Below are 23845 nucleotides of genomic sequence, written 5' to 3' on the forward strand. Positions count from 1 at the left end.
TTGGATTTTGGTGTTGGGGTTTTTGGGGATTGTCTTTTCACTGTGTGAATTGCTTGACACAATCCACTTTCTGTATGTGTTTGGTGTGTATTAATTTTTTGTTTGCCATTAAAAAGACTGTTTTTCACTAAATCCTAGTCACGTGTAACCTGGCACAAAAAAGGCCAACTTCCGTAATGCCTAATCCTGTAATGTCTGAAATGTTTCCGTGTTTGAACCTGCTTTTTGGCTTATCCAAAACCTCAAAGGTATTATGTTGAATCAGTAGGTTTAAAAAAACTAGGCCTAAGCTGTTTTTAGGAAAAAAAACATTACCCACCCAAAGAGAAACGAGAAAATGTTTGATTTGGTAATAACCTATTGGTATGTTGAGGTGTTTAATGTGGCAGCTTACATACTTCCTAGCGCTTTGTACAATCTAATTTACCTTACTTTAAAGAACATAATCAAATAGTGGACTTATGGAAGGTTAAACAATGTAATTGTTTCAGACAATGAATGAGACTTATTTTACAAACAATAATTTGGCCAAAAAATACATGGAAAACAAAAAATTTGCGCTGAAGGGCCGCCGCCATGTGGTCAAGGACCACTAACATGGCAATCATGTGGCCACGCAAGGCGGCTAATCCTTCCTGGATACAATGCATCCGCCTCTGGTCCTCTGTTGGAAAAAACAAAGAGAAAAAAACAAAAACCTTACATTAGAAGTTTAAAAAAACAATTCCGCCCAAATATAAAGTGTAAACAAAGATCCAGTTGTGATGAAAAAAAACAAAGTAATGGAAAATGCAAAGATGGCAGAAATACTAAATTACAAAAAGGCAACCACAAACAATAAGAAGTAGCCTTGTTAGGGTAAACAATAACTACCCAAGTATGAGTGTTTGGACATGTGTGATATGTATCATGGCTAAAAAACAATACATTGTCTATCAAAATAAAAAGGTCAACACTACAAATGGAAAAATTTAGAACAGGGAAACCTACCGGTCATCGGGATTTGGGGGTTTGTAGGCCCAACATCCTCCTCTTCCTCGGAGGTGGGACAGTGACGTAGGCTCCATGGAGGGGAGATCTGGGAGCAGGTTAATGGTGATGAAAAGCGCCGGGGGGGGGGGAGGGGAGGGTGAAGAAAAGAGAAGGGGGGGGAGTGGAGTCGGGAATTTGTGGGGGGCTCCAAATTCCAGAGGGAGGTGCCTCAGGAAGTGGCCGGTCAGGGGTGGAGGGGGAATTGGGAGCAAAATTGAGGAGTGTCTGAGGGCCCGAGCCCGGCGTCTGTGCCTGCGGCGATGGCGGATTCTGCGTTCAGCCCCTAAATGAGTAGCGGAAAATGTTTGTAATTTTTTTTGGGGTGGGGGGGTTGGGCCACAAATTAACAACTACACAAATGTTAGAACATTTTAAAAATTGAAAACATGCACACGCAGGCCTTTCCAAAAAATCACAACACGGCTAGACTGAAAACATGCACACGCAGGCCGTTCAAGAAAACAACAGGGCGAGAATGAAAACATGCACATGCAGGCCCTTCAAGAAAATAACAGGGCGAGAATGAAAACATGCACACGCAGGCTTTTCAAAAAAACAACAACAGGGCTAGACTGAAAACATGCACACGCAGATAGGGCCGCAAAAAATAAAGGAAAACAAACAAATACTTTCAGCTATCCGCTGTCTAAAACAGGCCAGCAAGCGTGGCGTGCGGCGGCGCAGATCCGACCACCTGCGCTCGAGCTGCCCGATCTGTCGGCATGAGCCGAAGGAGCGCAGGCGGTGGCAAACCTCCGCATAGGCGGATCGCTTCTGGTGGTTGCTGATGGGGGGAGGCTGGCTGGTGATCCGCCGGTCCATCACCTCCGTTAGGACCAAAAGATCCCGCCTGGTAAACACGGAGGCTCTCATGATGGCAATGGTTGATTTTTTAAAAAATAGTTTTAATAAAGGCCAGAGAAAAAATTTGATTGGCTAATGTAGTTGGTAAATTAACAGGAACCATTCTATTGGTTAGTGTATGAGTCATGTGTCCTCCAGGCTAAAAAATATAATGTGAGTTATGATAGGCTTGATGCTGTGACATTCGTAAGGTAATTTAAATAAAGAAATGAGAAAAGTAAAATATGCCTAGCACAAACACAGGAAAACAAGAGGATCATTGGTTCAAACATGTATTTTTTAGAAAGTTACACATTGTTGAAACCGTACGTATTCTGTGGGAAAAATGACACACGGACAAGATTAAAGTTTATTGAAAATGAAAAAAAAAAAACGGATTGCAAACAGGTGAAGAACAATTAAGCTAATTAATATATTGATTGGCATGAAACGATTAAAGTAGGTATGCAGAATGAACGAGCAGGTAATCGAAATCTGACAGGCCCACTTCCGGTTTGTACTTGTGCGAGCGTTCCCTGCAACCAAATTGGTCGCAATTTTGCTCGCTCGTTAGCTAGAGGAGGGGTTGGGAGACTTTGGGGCGGAAGAATAGCTACGATCGAACTTTCGAGCGAGCGCTGGAATTTACATTTTCTCGCTCGTTCAGTGAACAAGCGTACTGCCGCTTACGAGCGGCTCTGAATGAGGGCCAGAGTGTCCAAACGGAAAATCCATCTACACTCCGCCTGCAACAAGAACAGGCCACGATCTCCCCCTCGTGTGGGGTTTTTTATATGATCTATGATCCGATACCGAAGAGCAGCCAAGCTATGTTTGGCCTCTAAGAAATGGCGGGCCACCGGTTGATCAGATCTGCCAGTTTGTAAAGCAGACCTGATGGAAGACCTATGTACCGCCATTCTTTCCTTGAAAGCCCTCTCTGTTTTACCCACATAATGTTTACCGCAAGGGCAACTAATTAAATACACTACAAATTTCGTCGAACACGTCACTCGATGTCGAATTTGACATTTCTTGCCCGAAAATGGATGATGAAATGAATCTCCGCTTATCAAATAGCTGCATGTAGTGCATCCAAGGCATCGGAAGCATCTATTACGACCAGCATTTAAAAACGTGGATTGTGCAGATCCCTGTTGTATGGATACAGCTGATGTCACATCTGTTTTCATAACATAGTCTCTTATATTACGACCTCGTTTATAAGCCGGCATCAAGCGCGTTCCAGACAATTGACTTAATTGGGCATCTGATTGAATGATAGGCCAACATGATTTACTAATATGATTAGTATAGCTACTATTAGAATCAAAGGTGTTAACCCAAATGAATCGATTCTCTTTGCTCTTATGATTTTTATTTGAAGATTCCAGCGCTTGTGATCTAGGTATTTTAAGAACTCGCTGTTTAATCTTGTTGAGAGAGGCTCTATCATATCCTCTTACAGCGAACTTATTAATCATAGTGTCTAAGGCTTGATTTAGAGACAAATCATCGCTGATGATGCGGCGCCCCCGCAGCATCTGTGAGTATGGAAGTCCACTTTTGAGGGCTACAGGATGGTGACTTGATGCAAGGAGAATATTATTACGATCTGTCGGTTTTGAAAACATTGTAGTATGAATGTTATTATTGTAGACTGTAATAGTGACATCCAAGTAATTCACAGTCGATGTATCCATGTGGTATGTAAATTTAACCGGAGATTCCGAAGAATTGTGGGCTAAGATCAGATTTTCAAGTACATAGCGAGGTCCAGTCCAAAACAGGAGCAAATCGTCGATATAGCGTAAATAGAGTAAAATGTTGGAACTAATTTCAGGCTTAACAAAAATAGTTCATCCTCCACAACATACATAAAGCAGTTCGCAAAGGATGGCGCTACATTCGATCCCATAGCGCAACCTTTTTGTTGCAGGTAAAAAGAACCATTAAACATAAAGTAGTTGCGCTGTAAAGTTAATTGTAAGGGAGTATTTGTGAGCCCTGATGAAAATGTTTACATAAACATTGAAACGTTGGCAACACCTGTGTCCTGTGATATGTCTGCAATGAGTGCCGCCTGATCTACATGCTATATATATATATATATATATATATATATTAAAACATTTCATGCTTGTCTGTCTTAAAGAAGTTATCAGTCAAACAAGATAACCGCAACTTTTAGTAGCTCTAGAGAGCAAGTATTCAGAATAATTAGTACCTGAGTTCTTAGCTTCATGTGGTGATGACTTAGGCAGCAGTGATTAATGCGATGTGTGGCCTAGTTCCCAATAACCATCTATGTGCTCCCCTTAGCTTGAATAGACCCCAAACCATCATTTCTGCTGAATTTGGGACACTTGCACATGGAAAATGATTACCCCCTCAGATGATTGTGTATCTAACTACAGTTTAGAGACTTGCATGCAAAAACACCCACATCGCATGTATGCATGCGCATTGTGGGCATGAGTTAAATGGTTGCTAACCAGGCTCACCCAAAAGTAGTTCCAAAAAGTTAAACATCAATTTGATTCTCCAAACACTAAGGGGCCTATTCATCAACACTAAAATAAAGTTTTTAAGGAAATTTTCCTTAAATAACGTTATTTTGGTATTCATGAACAGACTTAGCACAGGAGATATCACAGATATCTCCTTGCTAAGTTCCCCTGCGTTAATTTCCACACTCCCCATACATTAGTATGGGGATGTGGAAATTGTGGTATTCATCAAATTCCGAAAATTATGAATTTTCGTAATTTTATGCAGTTACTTTTCGCCACTGTGAGGTGGCGAATAGCAGAATCGACTTACCTGTATCCACATGTGCAGGTCCCCGGACGAGTCCCTCCAGCGCTCTGCTCCGTCCTCAGGCTGGTCGGACATGTGTGCTCCCCAGCAGAGCACAAGAAAGTTTAGAAAAAAAAATAAAAAGTTTATTTTTTTCTTCTAATCTGTCATGTGGTCTGCTGGGAAACCACATGACAGACCAGCAGGACGGAGCCGGAGGCTGCTGCGCGGACAGGTAAGTCGGGGGGGGGGGGGGGAGGTGAGTGGAGGGGGGGGGGTCGGGGGGGTACACAAACTTAACGCATCTGTAGGCAGTGCTGCGCATGCGCTGGTTTTACAGATGTAACAGCACATGCGCAGCACTGTTTCCAGATGCGATAAGGTAGTGTAGGCAGGGAAAAGTATCTATTTCCCAAAAAGCTGTCATCGCAAAAATGACAGCTTTTCGGAATAGATACTTATGGAGAGGTGGAATGATGAATTCCACCTATAATTAGGTAGAACTCCATGCGAGTTCTAAACCTAATTATCTCTAGAGAATTTTTAGGTTTAATGAATAGGCCCCTAAATGTCACAGGAACACCAAACTTCTGCTCAGTCTGACGTCACTAATTTTTTTTACCGGGTCTCTGAAGCCCTTTACAACTCTCCTAACTCTCCCAAACTTGGACCATTCCCCAACAATCCGCTGCCTAGTTGCTGATCTTATGAAAGAAGTTTAGATGACGCTTCAGACAGAAAATGACTCAAACATGTCAGCAGTTGCTTTTGCAGACTTTTATCATATTCTTTATAATCTAAAAGATGAACCAAATACCTTTCACTCAATGGAGAACATATTATTTATTATTATTTATTACCAGTTATTTATATAGCGCACACATATTCCGCAGCGCTTTACACAGAGAGAATATTTGACCATTCACATCAGTCCCTGCCCCATGGAGCTTACAATCTATATTCCCTACCACATGCGCACACATACATATGCACAGTCTTCATCAGAAATACTCATTAACCAAAATAATGAGGGATAATCGGAGAAGCCTAAGGGCCTGATTCAGAGGCGCACACAAGCTTTGAGCTTTTATATGCTATTGCACATGCGCGAAAATTCAGAAAACACCTACAGTGCATGCGTTACCTTGAGTGTACGCACAAAGGTGGTGCCCTAGTGCGCATGCACGCTCCATCGTGCGCATGCGCGAGACCCACATAGCGACGGCCAAGCCATCGCTATGGGTCTTGCACCAAAGGGGGCGTGCTGTTGATGGTGAGTGACAGCACGCCCCCTTTGGTGGGCGTGCCAGGGGCGTTGCTGCCCATACGGAGGCGTTCCCATGGGAACGCCTACCGTTTGGGGCCGGCCCCACTGACATCACTTTACAAAACCCCTGGGCATTATGGTTATTCCAACCTTTTATGTAAATCCTTTTCCCAGGCACTCCACCTGCTTTTATTTGATCATCATCATTTGTTTGTAAGGCGACACAAATTCCACAGCACCAGACAGTAAGCATCCAAGTACCTGAGTACAAACTAAGACATTTGTGGTACAAATTCAAGTAGAATTTGCTGGGTAAAGGTGCAAAGAACAAGTACGGATTCTGGAAGTATATGTTGAACATGTAAGAATTACACTTACTTAAAATGACAGGATTAAACATAAGAGATGCAAGAGAGATAGACAAAGAAGGAGAAGACATAAAGCAGCCAGGGCCTTTCTCGTGAGGTTTTACAACGTAGATGGAGATTGCAGATTGACAAGTAAGGGTGCATTTTGGAGGGGGCGAGAAGGGTGGAATATAGGCAGGAGTGAAGTCGCAGTGTGGTTGGGTGAGGAAGGGCGTTCTATAAGTAGAGGGCAGCATGGGAGAAGTCTTGAAGGCCAGAGTAAGAGGATGTAATGAGAAGGCAGGAGAGGCATAGGTTAGAGGTCTAACTGTGGTGGATCCATATATATATGAAGGGGAACTGTTGGGGAGGGACAAGGACTTGACAAGGACTTGATGCGTGGAATAAAGCTGAGGGAGGAGTCAATAATATGCAGACAGCAGGCTTGAAGATCAGGGAATAGCGAGATATTGCCAACTGTGATGGTAAAAAGTGTAGGATTCATGTCATTGATCTCAGATTTTGCCATATCAAGTTGTTGTAACATTGAGGTGGAGATGGCAGAGAGGCAGTTGTACATGTGGAATTAGAAAGCAGTATAGAGGGTGGGAGAGGACAGGTAGATTTGACTGTCATCTGAGTAGAGCTGGTAGTGAAGGTAAAAGGAGTGTATGAATACATTGAGAGAGAAGGTGTAGAGCGAAAAGCAGAGTCTTGAGAGACCTCGCTAGAGCGAGGAAAAGGAGGTCATCAAGAACCAGAAGTAGAGACGCTGACCATGCAATCAGATATGTACAGTAGGAGGTGAACTAGGAGAGGGAGCAGAGGTTGATTAGGAAAGAAGGGTGATCAACAGTATTGAAAGCATTTGAAGAGGTCAACAAGTATGAAAAGGGGGAAGTCACACTTCGACTTGCATACAGTAGGTCATTGGTCACTTTAATAAGAGCAGGTTCAGTGGAGTGAAGAGGGTATATTTGATAGTGTCTAGTTTTCCCACAGGAATTGAGAGTTCAAGCAATACCTAAAGCTGGGAAAGATTCATCCAATTACACAAATTATAGACCAATGAACCTGTTCAATTCAAATGTATGCAAAAGCCATAGCTAATAGGTTAATTAGGATTATTCCAAAATGATCAAGTACAGAGTTATCAGAGACAAGCGCCATAATATAATTCCTGTAACTTCAGCAGCATTTGCATCCCGGCTTACATCACTACTTATGTCTCTGGGTGAAGAAAGTGCAAATGATTACCTCCATTGATTGCATCCACATGCTCTTGAGATTTATTTTAAAAGCTAAATTGGCATTGTACTCATCCTTAGCAGGGGTGTTTCCCTCTGTGAACTATTTCATCACTATTATCGTGAGACCACGGTGGCCCCTCTCCCACGTGATATGATATTCGCACAAGCAATTGAACCAGGGGCACAAGTAGGTATTTGAAGGCCCCATAGCAAAAGTTTGTAAGGGCCCCTATGTATCACTCAGTAGTGTAAAATATATATAACACAATCTGGGTCCCACAGCAGCTGCACCCCTTGCACCTATGGTAGTTATACCCATGAGTGGAACCACTGGCAGACAGGATTAGATCAACTGAGTTTCTCCAATGCCATGTGATTGTCAGTATTCAGAGTAAAATATGATTATTTGCCTATGATGAACTACTATCCCTAAATACGTTTCACAGCTCTGTGAAATTATAAACACACTCACAGAGATATGCATCAATGCATACAGTATATATTTGTAAAACTTATTATTAGGTACCTGGCACTTTAGGTTCAGTGACCATCAGACAATATAAATGTACTGGTCTTCTCACCCCTTGATTTTATTTCCGCATTTATCATGATTTTAATTTCAAAACAATGTAGAAGTGTATGTGTGTATGTATTGTGACACAGTCGGGATAGGGGTCCCTCTCCTGGGGTAGATGGACTCCCTCTTTGCACACACAGCAGCCGAGGAAACAGTGGGCCTGATTCAGAGCCGGACGTTCTGACAGAGCGCTCGCTCTGAATCAGAGCCGTCCCTCCTCCTTTTTGGAGCGGCCTCCTGGCCGCTCGCATAGCTGTGGGTGACCACCCACAGCTATAGCAAGCGGCCAAAATGATGGTCGCGATGGTCTTGACCATCGCGACCATCGGGCTTGCGACAAGACCCTTGCGGTAGGGTCTCGCTGCCGCAAGCCCTGGAGTGCTTTTGGCTCTATCACAGCCATAAGCACTCCGACTGTGGGGTCGGCCACAGATGGTAGGCGTTCCCATGGGAACGCCTCCGTCTGGGCAGCCACGCCTCCGGCGCACCCACCCATCAATCACCATCGACAGCATTCCCCCTTTGGTGCGAGACCCATAACGACTGCTTGGCCGTCATTATTCGGGTCTCGCGCATGCGCACGACGGAGCCGGCTCCCTCGTGCGCATGCGCACTTGAGCAACATTGACCCGCTTGCGAGCGGGTCTGAATCAGGCCCTGTAACCTCACTACCAGAATGGTAGGGCCTACTGCCCTCACCATCAATAACAGCACGTGCACAGTACTTACAGGGTAATCACATACAGTGTCTCTGGACATGCTAGCCTGCATGCCTACTTCCCCAGGTGTGAGACACTCAGCCGCAAACAAACCATGCTTATCTTAGCCATTTCCAGCTGCAAGCCCTAATGAGCCTGTTACTAGCCTGAAAGGCCCAAAACCTGGAGTGGCCTGTGGATGGAGCCCTTCCTCTCCTCACATCCACACCCCCAGGTCCCAAACCGGCTTTTCCAAAAGCCAATATTCTGGTCTGTTTACAAAACAGACTTCTCCTGGGGGGTTTTAGAACACATAGGCCAAAACCTAGGACAAATGTACCTGCCATTGACCACTTTACCAGTGCTTCTATCACATATCCCCCCCCTTTGTTTCGACCTGTGGGGCGGAACAACTGCAGCCCCCAAACAATGGACACGTGACAAAGCATCTGCATTGGCCAGCTGGCTTCCTGGCCTTTCCATTAGTTCATCCACCCTTGGCATTGAGTAGGCATCGAATTTTGACACACTGTTCAATTTTCAAAAATCGTTGCCAAAACATACACTCCCGTCAGGCTTTGGAAAAAGCACAATGGGACTTGACCACTCACTATGCGATTTTTCAAGTTACACCCAGTTCCAACATTTTTCTAAATTTCTTTAGACATGGATTCTCTTTGGGCTTCTGGTAACCTATAGGGCTTTCGGTTAATCTTAACCCCTGGGTCAGTGATTATGTCATGTTTAATGACTGTGGTTTTGCCCGGTACATCTGAGAACAAAACCCTATTTCTGATAAAAAATTCCTTAACTTCCTGCTGTTGAACGGTCGACAGGGTTTTAGCTATTGTCACTTCAGGAACCAAAGGCCCTAGGTTTACTGGAGGGACCGGGACGCCTGACAGAGCTGCTCTATCCTTCCAAAGTTTAATAAGATTTACATGGTATAACTGTACTGGCTTTCTTTTCCTAGACTCAATTACAGTTTTATAGGGACTGGACTGCCCCTCCCATGTCTCTTTGGAAATGTCAGGTAATCCCCCTGTGAGAATATGACAACGGACTATCAGGACGGACTATCAGGGTCTATGGATTTACCAATAATCATTTTTACATTTTCCCTGGCTTTTACCCGAGTAGGGACATTGAACTGCTCCACTGCAAAGATCTCTTTTCTGACCTCAAGATCAGACAGACAGTCAACTGGCTTATCAACACTTCCCATCTCAGTAATCTCTGGTTCACCAATTACACTAGAAAAAGGGAACTTCTCAGACCCGGAAGAAACTTCCCCTGCTACTGCATCAGCAGCCTTCTCAAATGGGTCGGGGTTATTTACTTCGGTAACAAATCGGCTTTCCCACAACTTCCAGAAGTGAGCAAAGTCTCTCCCCCAACATTATATCATACCTCAAGCCCTGCACCAAACCCACAGAGACTATAGCAGAACCATACTGTGTTTCTATGTTCACTTCCGCAGTAACATAATACAGAGTGTCTCCCCATGTATGCAGGTCACACCAACAGCTCTTCCCTTGTGCTTTAAGGGGTTCCTAGTTCAGCTTTCATAAGTGTAACCAGGCTGCCAGAATCTAACAGAGCCGCAACTTGATTGTCTTCTACAGTAACATTACACATTTGCTTATCTGTCTCAGCCTGTCGGTCAGCAGTACTGGCAGGCTGTGCAAAGAAAGACATTCTACGACGGACATAATCAGTATCACATTGCATAGGTTCAGAGTAGGGATGTGCAGGCTTGGTTCTACTCGGTTCCGTTCGTTTTTTTTTACCGAATCTTATTGGCTATCCAAAACTCGTGACAGCTGAAACCCAATAAGATTCGGAAAAAAAAAACGAACAGAACCGAGTAGAACCGAGCCTGCACATCCCTAGTTCAGAGGTGAGTGGACAATTAGCAGCAATATGGCCAAATTCACTACATCGAAAACATTGTATCATACTATTGTCATGATTGGTGTCTGCGAGTTACCTGTCTCAGGTGGTGATCGGGTTTCAACGGAGGCCGGCATGACTGGAATCACAGATAAAGTAAATAGCTCTATTTACAAGACTTGGGTAGCAGTGAAAACTGCCTTTGATGATAAATGACAGGAACTGGAGGGACCGGACTGGGACCGGCAGGAAGACTTGTTGAATTGAACTGATGAACTGAGAACTTGACTCTGGACTGGAACAACGTGGACTGAACTGATGAGCTTGGAACTTGACTCTGGACTGGAGCAACGTGGACTGAACTGATGAGCTTGGAACTTGACTCAGGACTGGAATGTGACAATGGCTGAAGGGAAGTCAGGTAATGCTGAGACGAGGGCTAAACAGGGTAATCTGGAATTACTATGACAAAGGCTAGAACTCAGGTGCAGGCTGGATTGGATAATAGGGAATAACAGGTTTCAGGAAGGAATGGGTAGGTTTGGGGATTTGCAGGCTGGACAGGATAATTGGAAATAACAGGTTTCAGGAAGGAATGGGTAGGTTTGGGAATTTGCAGGCTGGACAGGATAATTGGAAATAACAGGTTTCAGGAAGGAATGGGTAGGTTTGGGAATTTTAGGTTCAGGGAGGGGAGTAGGTAGGTAAAAGGGACAGGAGTTGATCCACAGCAGGAAGCAAGGCAGGGTGACACGATGCAGGTTTACAGAGTGCCAGGGACCAACCAGGAGTAGGACTAACAGCAGAGCACAGGCCAGGTATGCTGTAACAGGACGTCTGGATGCCAGGTATTACTGTAGCAGGTTTTCGGGATGCACCAGGGGTTGCTGTCAGCGGGCTTACTGGATTGCCAGGTTTGGCTGTAACAGGTTTTCTGGAAACACCGGGGGTTGCTGCCAGCAGATTTACTGGATTGCCAGGTACAGCTGTAACAGGTTTTCTAGATTGCACCAGGGGTTGCTGTAGCAGGTTTCAGGGATATACTAGAACACAGAAACAGCATGAACCATACACCACGGGAAGACGAGATGTTCAGGCCCAGAATGCTATCAGGAGAGGATATATATACCATGGGTCTGGCAGCAATTGGTGGATACGGACAGGTGGTCTGGTAGTAGCATTCTGAGTGGTGGAAGGCACAACATGCAGAGGGAGTATTCATCTCTGCAGCTCTGAGAATCAGAACCACACCTGTGATTCCAATCAGGGCTAGCAGTGCTCACAGGCAGAGGAGAGGCCAGGTGCAATAATCAGAGCAAATCCTCCAGGCAAATTACACACACAGCTCCATGGGGAAGCTGACAGGGGTAAGTCCCAAGGCAAAAAGTTGACAACTAGACAGGGTCGTGACAGTACCCCCCTCTTTATGGGTGGACTCCGGACACCAAAACAAAAACTTTCTTCAGACATCTTCCCAATTCTCAATTTCTTGGGATACTTGGAGTGGAAAGTCTACAAAGGAGATAGTTCAAGACCTTCGCCGATTCTTCTTCTTGCTGCGAGAACGTTTTGTGCCAACCAACGGACCAGGAATCTTTGGTAACTCCTATGGAAATATGTGGCTGGGAAGGACAGGATCAGAATTTTGGGAGGAACAGTAGCAGAAAGGGGACAAGGAGGTGTGTGCACAAGTCATGTTCTGGGTTACAGATTCAAAAGTACTGCTCTCTTGGGATGCCTGGAATTCGGCACGCTGGCCCTTGAAAACTTGACCTTGTTCAGATTTCAGAGGAGTGGAGGACGAATTCTTGGTAGCACAAACAGAGTGCTTGGACAATATTTTGGAACTGAGAACTTCGCTAGAATTTTGGTTTACAGGGTAAAGACCAAATTCTTTGACAACAGCTTCACTGAAAGTCTTTATATTTTGAAGCATTGGATCTTTGGAGTTGTAAATAGGGGCAACCCAGTCCCAAGCTTTACCTTGAAAAGATGAGATAACAAACTCTACAATATTAGTAGACTTGACTCCACATGGCAGGGAAGAATTCATCATACCGAAGAATTGTTTCAATAAAGCATAGTATTGAGTTAAGTCCCCATCAAAATAAATGCATGGTGAAGTATCTGACGAATCCTGTGTATTCAAGGATTGTGGAGCACTTTCAGGTGCCTGGCAGGAGGAAATTTGAGGATGCTCCGATTGATGAGGAGTCGAAATAACTGAAGCTGACCGATGTTCGGAATTCGGACCAATTGATGGAACTGGAAGGAGTCCTGGGGAGCTAGAGACAGTAGCATCAACAATCAAAGCTGAGAACAGACTACAGAGATTGTCATCTTCTGGAACAATATATGCAGGAGACGGTGAACAGGAACCATAATCAGATTTTGTAGCACAAGACACTTCTCCCTGATAACAGGAACTTGAGACCCCCTCCTGAGGCATGAGACTTGAGACCCCCTCCTGGGGCGCGAGACTTGAGACCCCCTCCTGGGGCGCGAGACTTGAGACCCCCTCCTGGGGCGCGAGACTTGAGACCACCTCCAGGGGCGCGAGACTTGAGACCCCCCTCCTGGGGCGCAAGACTTGAGACCCCCCTCCTGGGGCGCAAGACTTGAGACCCCCTCCTGGGGCGCGAGACTTGAGACCCCTTGCTGGGGTGCGAGACTTGAAACCCCCTCCTGGGGTACGAGACCTGAAACCCCCTCCTGGGGTACGAGACTTGAAGCCCCCTCCTGGGGTACGAGACTTGAAGCCCCCTCCTGGGGTACGAGACTTGGAGCCCCCTCCTGGGGTACGAGACTTGGAGCCCCCTCCTGGGGTGTGAGACTTGAGACCCCCTCCTGGGGTACAAGACTTGAAACCCCCTCCTGGGGTACGAGACTTGAAACCCCTCCTGGGGCTGCTGACTGGAGTCCCCTGCTGGGACGGGCAGAATCCGGGCTGGGACCAGAACGGGCAGAATCCGGGCTGGGACCGGAACGGGCAAAATCCGGGCTGGGACCGGAACGGGCAAAATCCGGGCTGGGACCGGAACGGGCTGCGAGATTTGAAACCCCTTCCTGGGGTACGAGACTTGAGACCCCCTCCTGGGGTACGAGACTTGAAGCCCCCTCCTGGGGTATGAGACTTGAGACCCCTCCTGGGGCCGCTGACTGGAGTCCCCTGCTGGGACAAGCAGAATCCGGGCTGGGGCCGGAACGGGCAGAATCCGGGCTGGGGCCGGAACGGGCAGAATCTGGGCTGGGGCCGGAACAGGCACTGAGACATTGACACTTGGAACCACTGCTGGAGTTGCAAAGGAAACAGTCTTTAATGAAGTGGTCAGAACTCCCACAATAGAGACAGAGCTGCAAATCTTTGCGCCGCTGGCGTTCGGCCACAGAGAGCTTGGGGCGTGGGTAACTACGATGTCTGACAGTACTTGGTTCAGAAGAATCCTTGGCCCTCATTCAGAGCCGTACGCTCTGAGCAGAGCGCACGCTCTGAATGAGGGCCGGGCTCCATTTTCATGGAGCGTCCTCCTGGACGCTCGTATAGCTGTGGGTCACCACCCACAGGCTATACGAGCGTGCTTTGTGATGGCCGCGATGGTCGAGACCATCGCGACCATCGAAATTGCGAGCCGGAGCCTGCGGTTGAGGTTTTCAACCGCAAGCTCCGGAGTGATTTTGGCTCTATCAGAGCCAAAATCACTCCCACTGACATCACTAGTGATGTCAGTGGGCCGGCTTCTGACGGGAGGCGTTCCCGTGGGAACGCCCCCGTCAGGGAGGCACGCCCCCGGCACGCCCACCAAAGGGGGCGTGCTGTCAATCAACATTGAGAGCACGCCCCCTTTGATCGGACACAGCGAGCGAAGGACTTTCCTTCGCTCGTCGCGTCTGGCGCATGCACACGACGGAGCTCCCTCTGTCGTGCGCATGCTCAGTCCATAACATCGACCCACTTGCGAGCGGACAGCCGCTCGCGAGTGGGTCTGAATCAGGCCCCTTGTTTCTTAGGGATTCCAAGGCAGAGGTTTTAGTCGAGACAGAGGCAGCTCTAAGAAATTCAGGAATGATCTGAAAAATTTTGGTGAGTAGAGCCTGAAGCTGTTCCAGCAGTCGATGGAAGGTAGTTAGGGGTTCAGGTAAGGTTTGGGTAACATCTAGCCGGTTATTTAGGACTTTCAAAAGCTGTAGCACTTGATGCTGTACGGCCTCCTGTGAATCCAAGCGGGTGACCAGGTTACGGAAAGCATCTAGTCCCTTAATAGGTGCTTGATCCGCCACCATCGTTGGGCCTGAACATTCTGTCATGATTGGTGTCTGCGAGTCTCAGGTGTCTCAGGTGGTGATCGGGTTTCAACGGAGGCTGGCATGACTGGAATCACAGATAAAGTAAATAGCTCTATTTACAAGACTTGGGTAGCAGTGAAAACTGCCTTTGATGATAAATGACAGGAACTGGATGGACCGGACTGGGACCGGCAGGAAGACTTGTTGAATTGAACTGATGAACTGAGAACTTGACTCTGGACTGGAACAACGTGGACTGAACTGATGAGCTTGGAACTTGACTCTGGACTGGAGCAACGTGGACTGAACTGATGAGCTTGGAACTTGACTCAGGACTGGAATGTGACAATGGCTGAAGGGAAGTCAGGTAATGCTGAGACGAGGGCTAAACAGGGTAATCTGGAATTACTATGACAAAGGCTAGAACTCAGGTGCAGGCTGGATTGGATAATAGGGAATAACAGGTTTCAGGAAGGAATGGGTAGGTTTGGGGATTTGCAGGCTGGACAGGATAATTGGAAATAACAGTTTTCAGGAAGGAATGGGTAGGTTTGGGAATTTGCAGGCTGGACAGGATAATTGGAAATAACAGTTTTCAGGAAGGAATGGGTAGGTTTGGGAATTTTTAGGTTCAGGGTGGGGAGTAGGTAGGTAAAAGGGACAGGAGTTGATCCACAGCAGGAAGCAAGGCAGGGTGACACGATGCAGGTTTACAGAGTGCCAGGGACCAACCAGGAGTAGGACTAACAGCAGAGCACAGGCCAGGTATGCTGTAACAGGACGTCTGGATGCCAGGTATTACAGTAGCAGGTTTTCGAGATGCACCAGGGGTTGCTGTCAGCAGGCTTACTGGATTGCCAGGTTTGGCTGTAACAGGTTTTCTGGAAGCACCGGGGGTTGCTGCCAGCAGATTTACTGGATTGCCAGGTACAGCTGTAACTGGATTTCTAGATTGCACCAGGGGTAGCTGTAGCAGGTTTCAGGGATATACTAGAACACAGAAACAGCATGAACCATACACCACGGGAAGACGAGATGTTCAGGCCCAGAATGCTATCAGGAGAGGATATATATACCATGGGTCTGGCAGCAATTGGTGGATACGGACAGGTGGTCTGGTAGTAGCATTCTGAGTGGTGGAAGGCACAACATGCAGAGGGAGTATTCATCTCTGCAGCTCTGAGAATCAGAACCACACCTGTGATTCCAATCAGGGCTAGCAGTGCTCACAGACAGAGGAGAGGCCAGGTGCAATAATCAGAGCAAATCCTCCAGGCAAATTACACACACAGCTCCATGGGGAAGCTGACAGGGGTAAGTCCCAAGGCAAATAGGTGACAACTAGACAGGGTCGTGACAACTATTATGTAGTCTCTTATGGGGTAAGAACCTTCCTGGCCTGGCTGGCTTATCCCCAGGTTCCAAACCCACAATCTTAAGTTCATTCCACCGCCCAGCACCCTTCTCCCCTGGAACAGTCTTACCAGTAGTCACGGGAGATCGCCGTTGCGGAATCGGGGCTCGGTGGGACACACTCATCAGTTCCTCAGCCGCCACATACCTCTCCACCAGTTCAACTAACTGGTCTGCGGACTTAGGGTCTGCATGGCTCACCCACTTGCGCAGAGATGCAGGTAGCAATCGCAGATACCGGTCCATCACGACTCTTTTGACGATCTGTGGTCCTGTCAGCGTCTGGGGCTGTAGCCATTTTGTGGTTAGATGGACGAGGTCATGCATCTGTGAGCGTGGAGGCTTTTCCATTTGGAATTCCCAGCAGTGGACTCGTTGGGCACGAACAAATGAGGTGACCCCCAAGCGAGTTAGGATCTCCCGTTTTAGCTCTTCATAGTCATTTGCATCAGCCAGGCACAAATCATAGTAGGCCTTTTGTGGTTCTCCAGACAGGAAGGGTGCCACAAGACTTGCCCACTGTTCCTTGGGCCCACTCTCCCTATCTGCGGTTCTCTCAAAGGCCGTAAGATACACTTCCACATCATCACTCTCAGTCATCTTTTGCAGAAAGTGACTGGTCCGTATGGAGCAAGTGTTGTTTGGAAGTCCAGTGGAAGCATCTCCAGACTGGTCTACTAACTGTTGTACCACGTCTTTTAAGGCCTGGTGGGTTTCCTCTATGTCAACTTGTTGTTGCCTCAGGGCTTCCTCCATGGTGACTTGTTGTTGCCTCTGGGCTGCCTCCATGGCCATTAGTTGCACATTGGTAGATTCATGCTGAGTCCTGGTAGCTTCTTGCTGAATTTTGTTTGTTTCCTGCTGAGCTCTGGAAGTTTCTTGCTGAGCTGCCATAGCTTGGAGCAAGGCCATAACAATGTTCTCCATGTTGTCTTTAGGTGCCAGTTGGAAGCTGAATCTGGCTTCTCTAAGCATCTGCTGACGCCACCTTCATGGATTTCACAACTTCGTGTCTGTCCCTTTAAATTTTAAAAGGAAACTTTTTTCCTTGCTGCAATTTCAGTGTGTGATTGCCCGCATTCTCCACCAATTGTGACACAGTCGGGAGAGGGGGTCCCTCTCCTGGGGTAGATGGACTCCCTCTTTACACACACAGCAGCCGAGGAAACAGGACACAAGTCTGGGGTTCTTGTACAAACTGGTCGGTGCCAGTCTTTATTGTACCAAACGCATAAACAAAATAAAACATAAACAAAATCCTAGCCCGTCTGGGCACTAACTAAACAGTGAGTACCCTCACTACCAGAACGGTAGGGCCTACTGCCCTCACCATCAATAACGGCACATGCACAGTACTTACAGGGTAATCATACAGTGTCTCTGGACATGCTAGCCTGCATGCCTACCTCCCCAGATGTGAGACACTCAGCCACAAACAAACCATGCTTATCTTAGCCATTTCCAGCTGCAAGCCCTAATGAGCCTGTTACCAGCCTGAAAGGCCCAAAGCCTGGAGTGGCCTGTGGATGGAGCCCTCCCTCTCCTCACACCCACACCCCCAGGACCCAAACCGGCTTTTCCAAAAGCCGATACTCTGGTCTGTTTACAAAACAGACTTCTCCTGGGGTTTTCTAGAACAAATGTACCTGCCATTGACCACTTTACCAGTGCTTCTATCACAATATATATATATATATATATATATATATATATATATTTCCGAAATATATATATATATATATATATATATATATATATATAATCATTTGCATTTCGTTTATAGATGAGCATATCACTTACTGAGCTGCTCCGTCCAGTTTTAGTTTGCAAGTCACATTCATTTAAAGTTGATGGGAAAAATGCCCTGCTCTTGATCTCAAATTAGTTTAAATCTAATACTTGAGATGAACAGAACAGTCATTGTGATATTCATGAACCTGCCTGCAAAGCTTAGCTGCATGGGCTCAGAAATTTGTATTATCTGCATGGTAAATCAAATGAAGGTCATAAGACATTGGCATACAGTAGGCACAAGATTAATAGAGGCCACCCGTTTATCATATCCATGGCTGCCACAGCGTGATGTGTGGAATGAAGTAGTTCTATAAAAGTACCTATTAGCAAAATAATAAAAACGGCAAAGGGTAAATATATAGAGCCCGAGATTGTCAGCAATTTTGACAGTCAGTTTTAAAATGGCAATGTTAAGGTGCCCATCCACTAGAAGACATGAAAACGACTGCACGGTTATGACATTGTAATCGTGCAGTCGTTTGTCTGTGATGTGCCTACACTGAACGAGCAGTCATTCAATGTAGGCACATCAATCATCTGCAAATATGCTGAACCTGACGTTATCGTCAGGTTGACCAGCATGTTTGCCCGATATTAGATGTCTAAACGACCAGCGGGAGCGCGCATCGCTGGTTGTTTTAGACATTTTTGCAAACAATTTGCAAACGATTTATAAACGATAATGATATCGCTATCGTTCAATCGCTCATTTTAATAGTCTAGTGGATAGGCACCTTTAGGCAAAACATGTCAGTTATGTTTTGTTACTGAGAGACCTATTTTTGCAGATGACTACAATTGTACATAAATGCCTATCTTCCTCTTCTTTAAAATTAATGTAGACATTTTTAAAAAAAGCTGCACTAAATTACTGTACAAATAAATCAATAAATTATTAATGAATGGTACAATTTGGAGGTCCTGGGTTCTGGTATACCTTTCTAGTTGATGCGGTTGGCCTTATGACCAGATTTTCTATGTGAGAGTTATATTATGTTTACACCCACTTTTTTGCTATATACCTTGTGTACATCTGCCTGCATGCTATTGGATAATTATTGTACCAAATATGTGTACCTGACAATGTTCTTTTGTTTTCTTTGTCAATCTGTCAATAAAATTTGTTTAAAAAAAAAATAAATAAAAGATTATTAATGAACTGGCTATTTAAAAACATTAAGGGCCATATTCAATTTGAGGCGAAAAGTCTGAGGTCGGACTTTTCTCCATCATCGACTTTTTTTGCAGGGATAAAGTATCAGGCGCGTGCCCGCTTATCCCCGTATTCAATTAGGATCCTGCGAAAACGGGACCTGCCGGAAAGGTAAGTATCGTAAAGTCCTGTCAGTTTTTGGGGAAATCATGCTGTGACCCTACAAAAGTTGGTATGACATGGGGGATCACTATGGGGACCCCCGATTTGGCTTGCTGAAGGTAATTGGGGTTTTTAAATAGCTGCGGCAGGTGCATAAATGCGTCTTGTAAGAAGTGGTGAAGAATAGCACTAAGCTTTTTTTTGGGGGGGGGGAAACTAGTCCCATCAAATTTGGGGTATATGAAAATGGGTGCAAGTATTATTTTAAGTCCCTAAAGTGATTTTTGAAAATTCTTCAAAAATCCACCTGCCTCTACCAGCCGCATTCTAGAAAACACCTGCCGCATACTTGGGAACCCCCCTGGAGTTGATTTCGCTAGTTTAGAAGGTTGTCCCCCAATAATTTTTTTTTTCACCCACAAAATGAAAGTAAATTTTTTGGGATGTCCTGAGGATTTTTTTTTTTTTAACACATTACTTTAAGGGGACATTCCAAAGGCTGCAGGCTATTTTTTTTTATTCTGCACCCCAAAACCCCAATTCTGCACTTTTTTTTCCACCTAAACAGTGGTGAAAACTTAACCCCCGTTTTTTTACAAAGACTTTTGGCACCTGCGAAAAGTCTTTGAAATTGAGTATGGGGATACTTGAAAATGTAGAAAACGACATCATCGGCGATAACAGACTTTTCGCCTCAAATTGAATATGGCCCTACATGTATTACACTGTAAGCCACAAAACAATCAAAACAATACTCTTAGAGTTAAAGAATCGTGTTGGTCCGAGATTGCAATCTCGGGTGAGTTTAGGCATTTTTTTCAACTCGCAAATTTGCTAAAGACAAACTCGGGTGAGATGTCTCTCTTTTCACTGCAAAACTTGGGTGAGTTTGCAAACTCGAATAAACTCACCAACGGCCAAACTCTGAAGTACTTTTCATGAAAAAGATACAACTCAGGAATTTACTAATAAACGAGATTACAATCTCGGGTGTAATTGTAGCAAACTTGCAGCTAGTTAGAAGTGATTTGTGTATGATTCTGCATGGAAACCTTATCTAAAGGGTTAATATAAAAAAAAAAATATGTAGGGTCCCCCCCAAAAAGCATAAACAGCCACGGACTGCTCAGCCAGTCCTGGTTCCTAAAAATACATCGGGAAAAACGAGTATGGTTCCCCCCCTATTTTAGGAACCAGTACTGGGCTGCTGAGCCTGTCCTGGTTTTAAAATAGGGGGAAAAAATTGTGTAGGGGTCCCCCTAATTTTAAAACCAGCACCGGACTCAAATCTGGCCGGGGTCCCTATCACCGGGTCTCCCCGGCCTAAGCATCACCACCCAAGCCGGTCAGCCCAAACCGGGGATCTCAGGGGAGGTGGGGACCGCACCAATAAAGGGGTGCCAGCATGCCTGCCCTTCGGCACTTGTGGAACTACAAGTGCCAGCAGGCGGACGGCACCCGTACCCCCGCTTTAAACAAAATAGTGAAAAACCCTCAACACACACACCGTAATAAGTACAAATTTATTATGTACACCTACCACACTCACACATACTTACGTGCTGCCAGATGTTCTGTCACCTTGACCAGTGCAAGGACTTAGGTGAGTATAGTTTTTTTTTTTAAATAGGTACTCCCATTGGATTTATACTAGTCAAGGGGATAGAACATCTGGCAGCAGGTAAGTATGTTACCTGCATTCAGTGGCGGGCTGGGCCGGGGTGCCATGTGCCAGCACATTCACTGTCGATTATAGCGTTTCCTGTGTCTCCAGTGGTTTCAAGTCTCCTGTTGATCTGTCGAAGTTTCAGAGTCCAGTCCTGCTGTGTTTTCCCACTACCGTTTGATCCATCCAGGTGGCCCGGTTTGCATGCCATCGGCTGTTGCCGCTTGTATCATCTTGGCAACATGGCGTGTATTCCAGCTTCTAGGGTACGCTACCTAGTGTACCAGCGCCAGTGTCAACTCGGCGACATAGGCCGCACTTCAGCGTCCGAAGTGCGCAAATCCCAGTGTATAGGGTACGCTGTTTAGTGTACCAGCGCCAGTGTCAACCCGGTGACATAGGCCGCACTTCAGCATCCGAAGTGCGCAAATTCCAGCATCCAGGGTACGCTATTTAGTGTACCAGGGCCAGTGTCAACCCGGCGACATAGGCCACACCTGGACGTCCAGAGTGTGCAACCATCACCGGTGTCAACCCGGCGACACTGGCAACTCCTTATCACCTTTGGGCACTTAACATCAGAGACTTCTCAGTCCTCAAGACTGCATCCACAGTCCATAGGCTGCATCACATCTTCGGCCATCAGGCCACAACTTATCACAGCATTCCCGCCTTTAAGGCTGCCTCCACAGCCCAAAGGCTGCATCACATCCTCGGCCATCAGGCCACAGCTAATAAAATCAATCCAGCCCTCAAGGCTGCTGCACGGCCGCATCCAGCCAAGATATACCATCCCTCAAGGCTGTTGCAGGACTATTCCCTACTATCATGCCCAAGCCTTAACACCCTGCCCAGGTTTTTTCTTGCATGGGAGTGTGGTGACACTCTCCTTTCTGTGTGGTGGATTGGAAGCAGGTGTTGCGCACCCCTTATAGAATTGCTTTTACTGTATTATTACATATACCCCTTTGTCTTAGAAAAAAAATAAAAAAAATCTTTCAACCAACACTTGGGCTGTTAGTGGTAAACAACAACATGGGGTCCCCGCAAATTTGCTACTACCAGCATTTGGCTTTGCCAGCCAGAACTAATGTCACTATAGCAGGGAAACCCATACCTAGATGTCAAGTTCTTTAGGACAAGAAATTAGAGAGTGATGAAGACATTATTCAACTAGTTGAGCTTTTGTATTGTTCATCCACTTGTGCTTAAAGCAGGGGTGGGCAATAAGCAGCCCTCCAGCTGTTGTTGAACTACACATCCCAGCATGTATTGCAACAGTTTTTGCATTGTCAAATAGCAAAACTGTGACAGGGCATGCTGGGATGTGTAGTTCTACAACAGCTGGGGGGCCGCTTATTGCCCACCCCTAGCTTAAAGCATACCTCCCAACCATTCTGATTTTGGTGGGACAGTCCTGCTTTTCAAACAGTGTCCCACCATCCCGCATTGGGGTGCTGTTGGGAGGCTCTCTCTCACCCCTTGCTATGTTTAGCAGAGCAAGCTGTGAATAGATGCCATGTGCATGCATCTGGGGGTATTACTAAAGTGCGGGTTTTTAGAAGTGGAGATGTTGCTCATAGCAACCAATGAGAGTCTAGCTATTATCTTCTAGACGGTGCTAGATAATTGTTAAGTATAATATGATTGGTTGCTATGGGCAATATCTCTACTTCTAAAAACCCGCACCTTAGTAAATATACCCTGTGGTGTCTATTCACATTAGAGAGGGACTGGCGGCATTCCAAGCAGATCCTGGAGTGCTGGGTACGCCCCCAGTGTGATGAAACCGGCGTGATGGCGTTTCCCAAAAGGTCATCCCCTGTTGCATGACCATTCACCTTTTTTGGGTGCGCATGCACAAAGCACCCAAATAAGTCCTGATCACCAGTTCATTAAAGCTGGGAGGTAAGGTTAAAGAATTCCTCACTATATGATGATACAGTTCAGAGCTTCTGAATAATAACGTAATCCTGATCCTTTTTATGTTTTACAGCCTCGACTCTTAATGTGCGCACATGCGAGGGCTACCCTGGACAGGGCGATGTGTATCACTCAGGCTTCCACTGCCCACGTTTAAGTGACTCTCATGAACACATGTACTGCTGCTTGCCTGGAAATGACTCCCTGAAATACTGCTGTAACCAAGAAGAGTTTGAAACTGTGATGAAAGTCAATCTGTCAGAGAGACTTGCTACATATATTTATAGGTATGTTCAGAATGTGGCCTGTGGAGTCAGGAGGGAAATCAAGGCAGGCAGGAACAGTTACTGTAAGAAATTATAGGCAAGGATGGTGTTCCCTTAGGACAGTGTCAGACTGAGGCATAAAGGACCAATGCAGTATTAAGGGCCCATTCATAATGGGTGCGGCCAGTCACCACGAAGGCTTGGTCAACCATTAGAAAGGACATATGCACTGTAGTGAATATATCATAGTGTAGGAAGGAAGTATAATGTAACATATGTATAATATTTATTACCAGTTATTTATATAGCGCACACATATTTTGCAGCGCTTTACAGAGAATTGTTGACCATTCACAGCAGTCCCTGCCCCAATCTACATTCCCTTCCACATGCACACAAACACACATACACAACTAGGGTTAATTTAAATTTTTGTCACGAGCCAATTAACCTACTAGTATATTATTGGAGTGAGGGA

The 23845-nt window shown here is 45.9% G+C and overlaps 1 pseudogene across 1 annotated transcript in view; it reads left to right on the forward strand.

The window, feature by feature from the left end:
* LOC148523677 (protein shisa-like-1a) overlaps positions 1–23845 on the forward strand; it is a 61722-nt pseudogene that overhangs the window by 15467 nt on the left and 22410 nt on the right. The window contains exon 2 of the transcript XR_015878439.1: positions 23175–23388. The product of XR_015878439.1 is annotated as a protein shisa-like-1a (transcript). The remainder of the gene's footprint in view (positions 1–23174; positions 23389–23845) is intronic.

The sequence above is a fragment of the Taudactylus pleione genome, unplaced genomic scaffold, assembly GCF_031769625.1.
Source record: "Taudactylus pleione unplaced genomic scaffold, aTauple2 ptg000129l, whole genome shotgun sequence".
Taxonomy (NCBI): domain Eukaryota; kingdom Metazoa; phylum Chordata; class Amphibia; order Anura; family Myobatrachidae; genus Taudactylus; species Taudactylus pleione.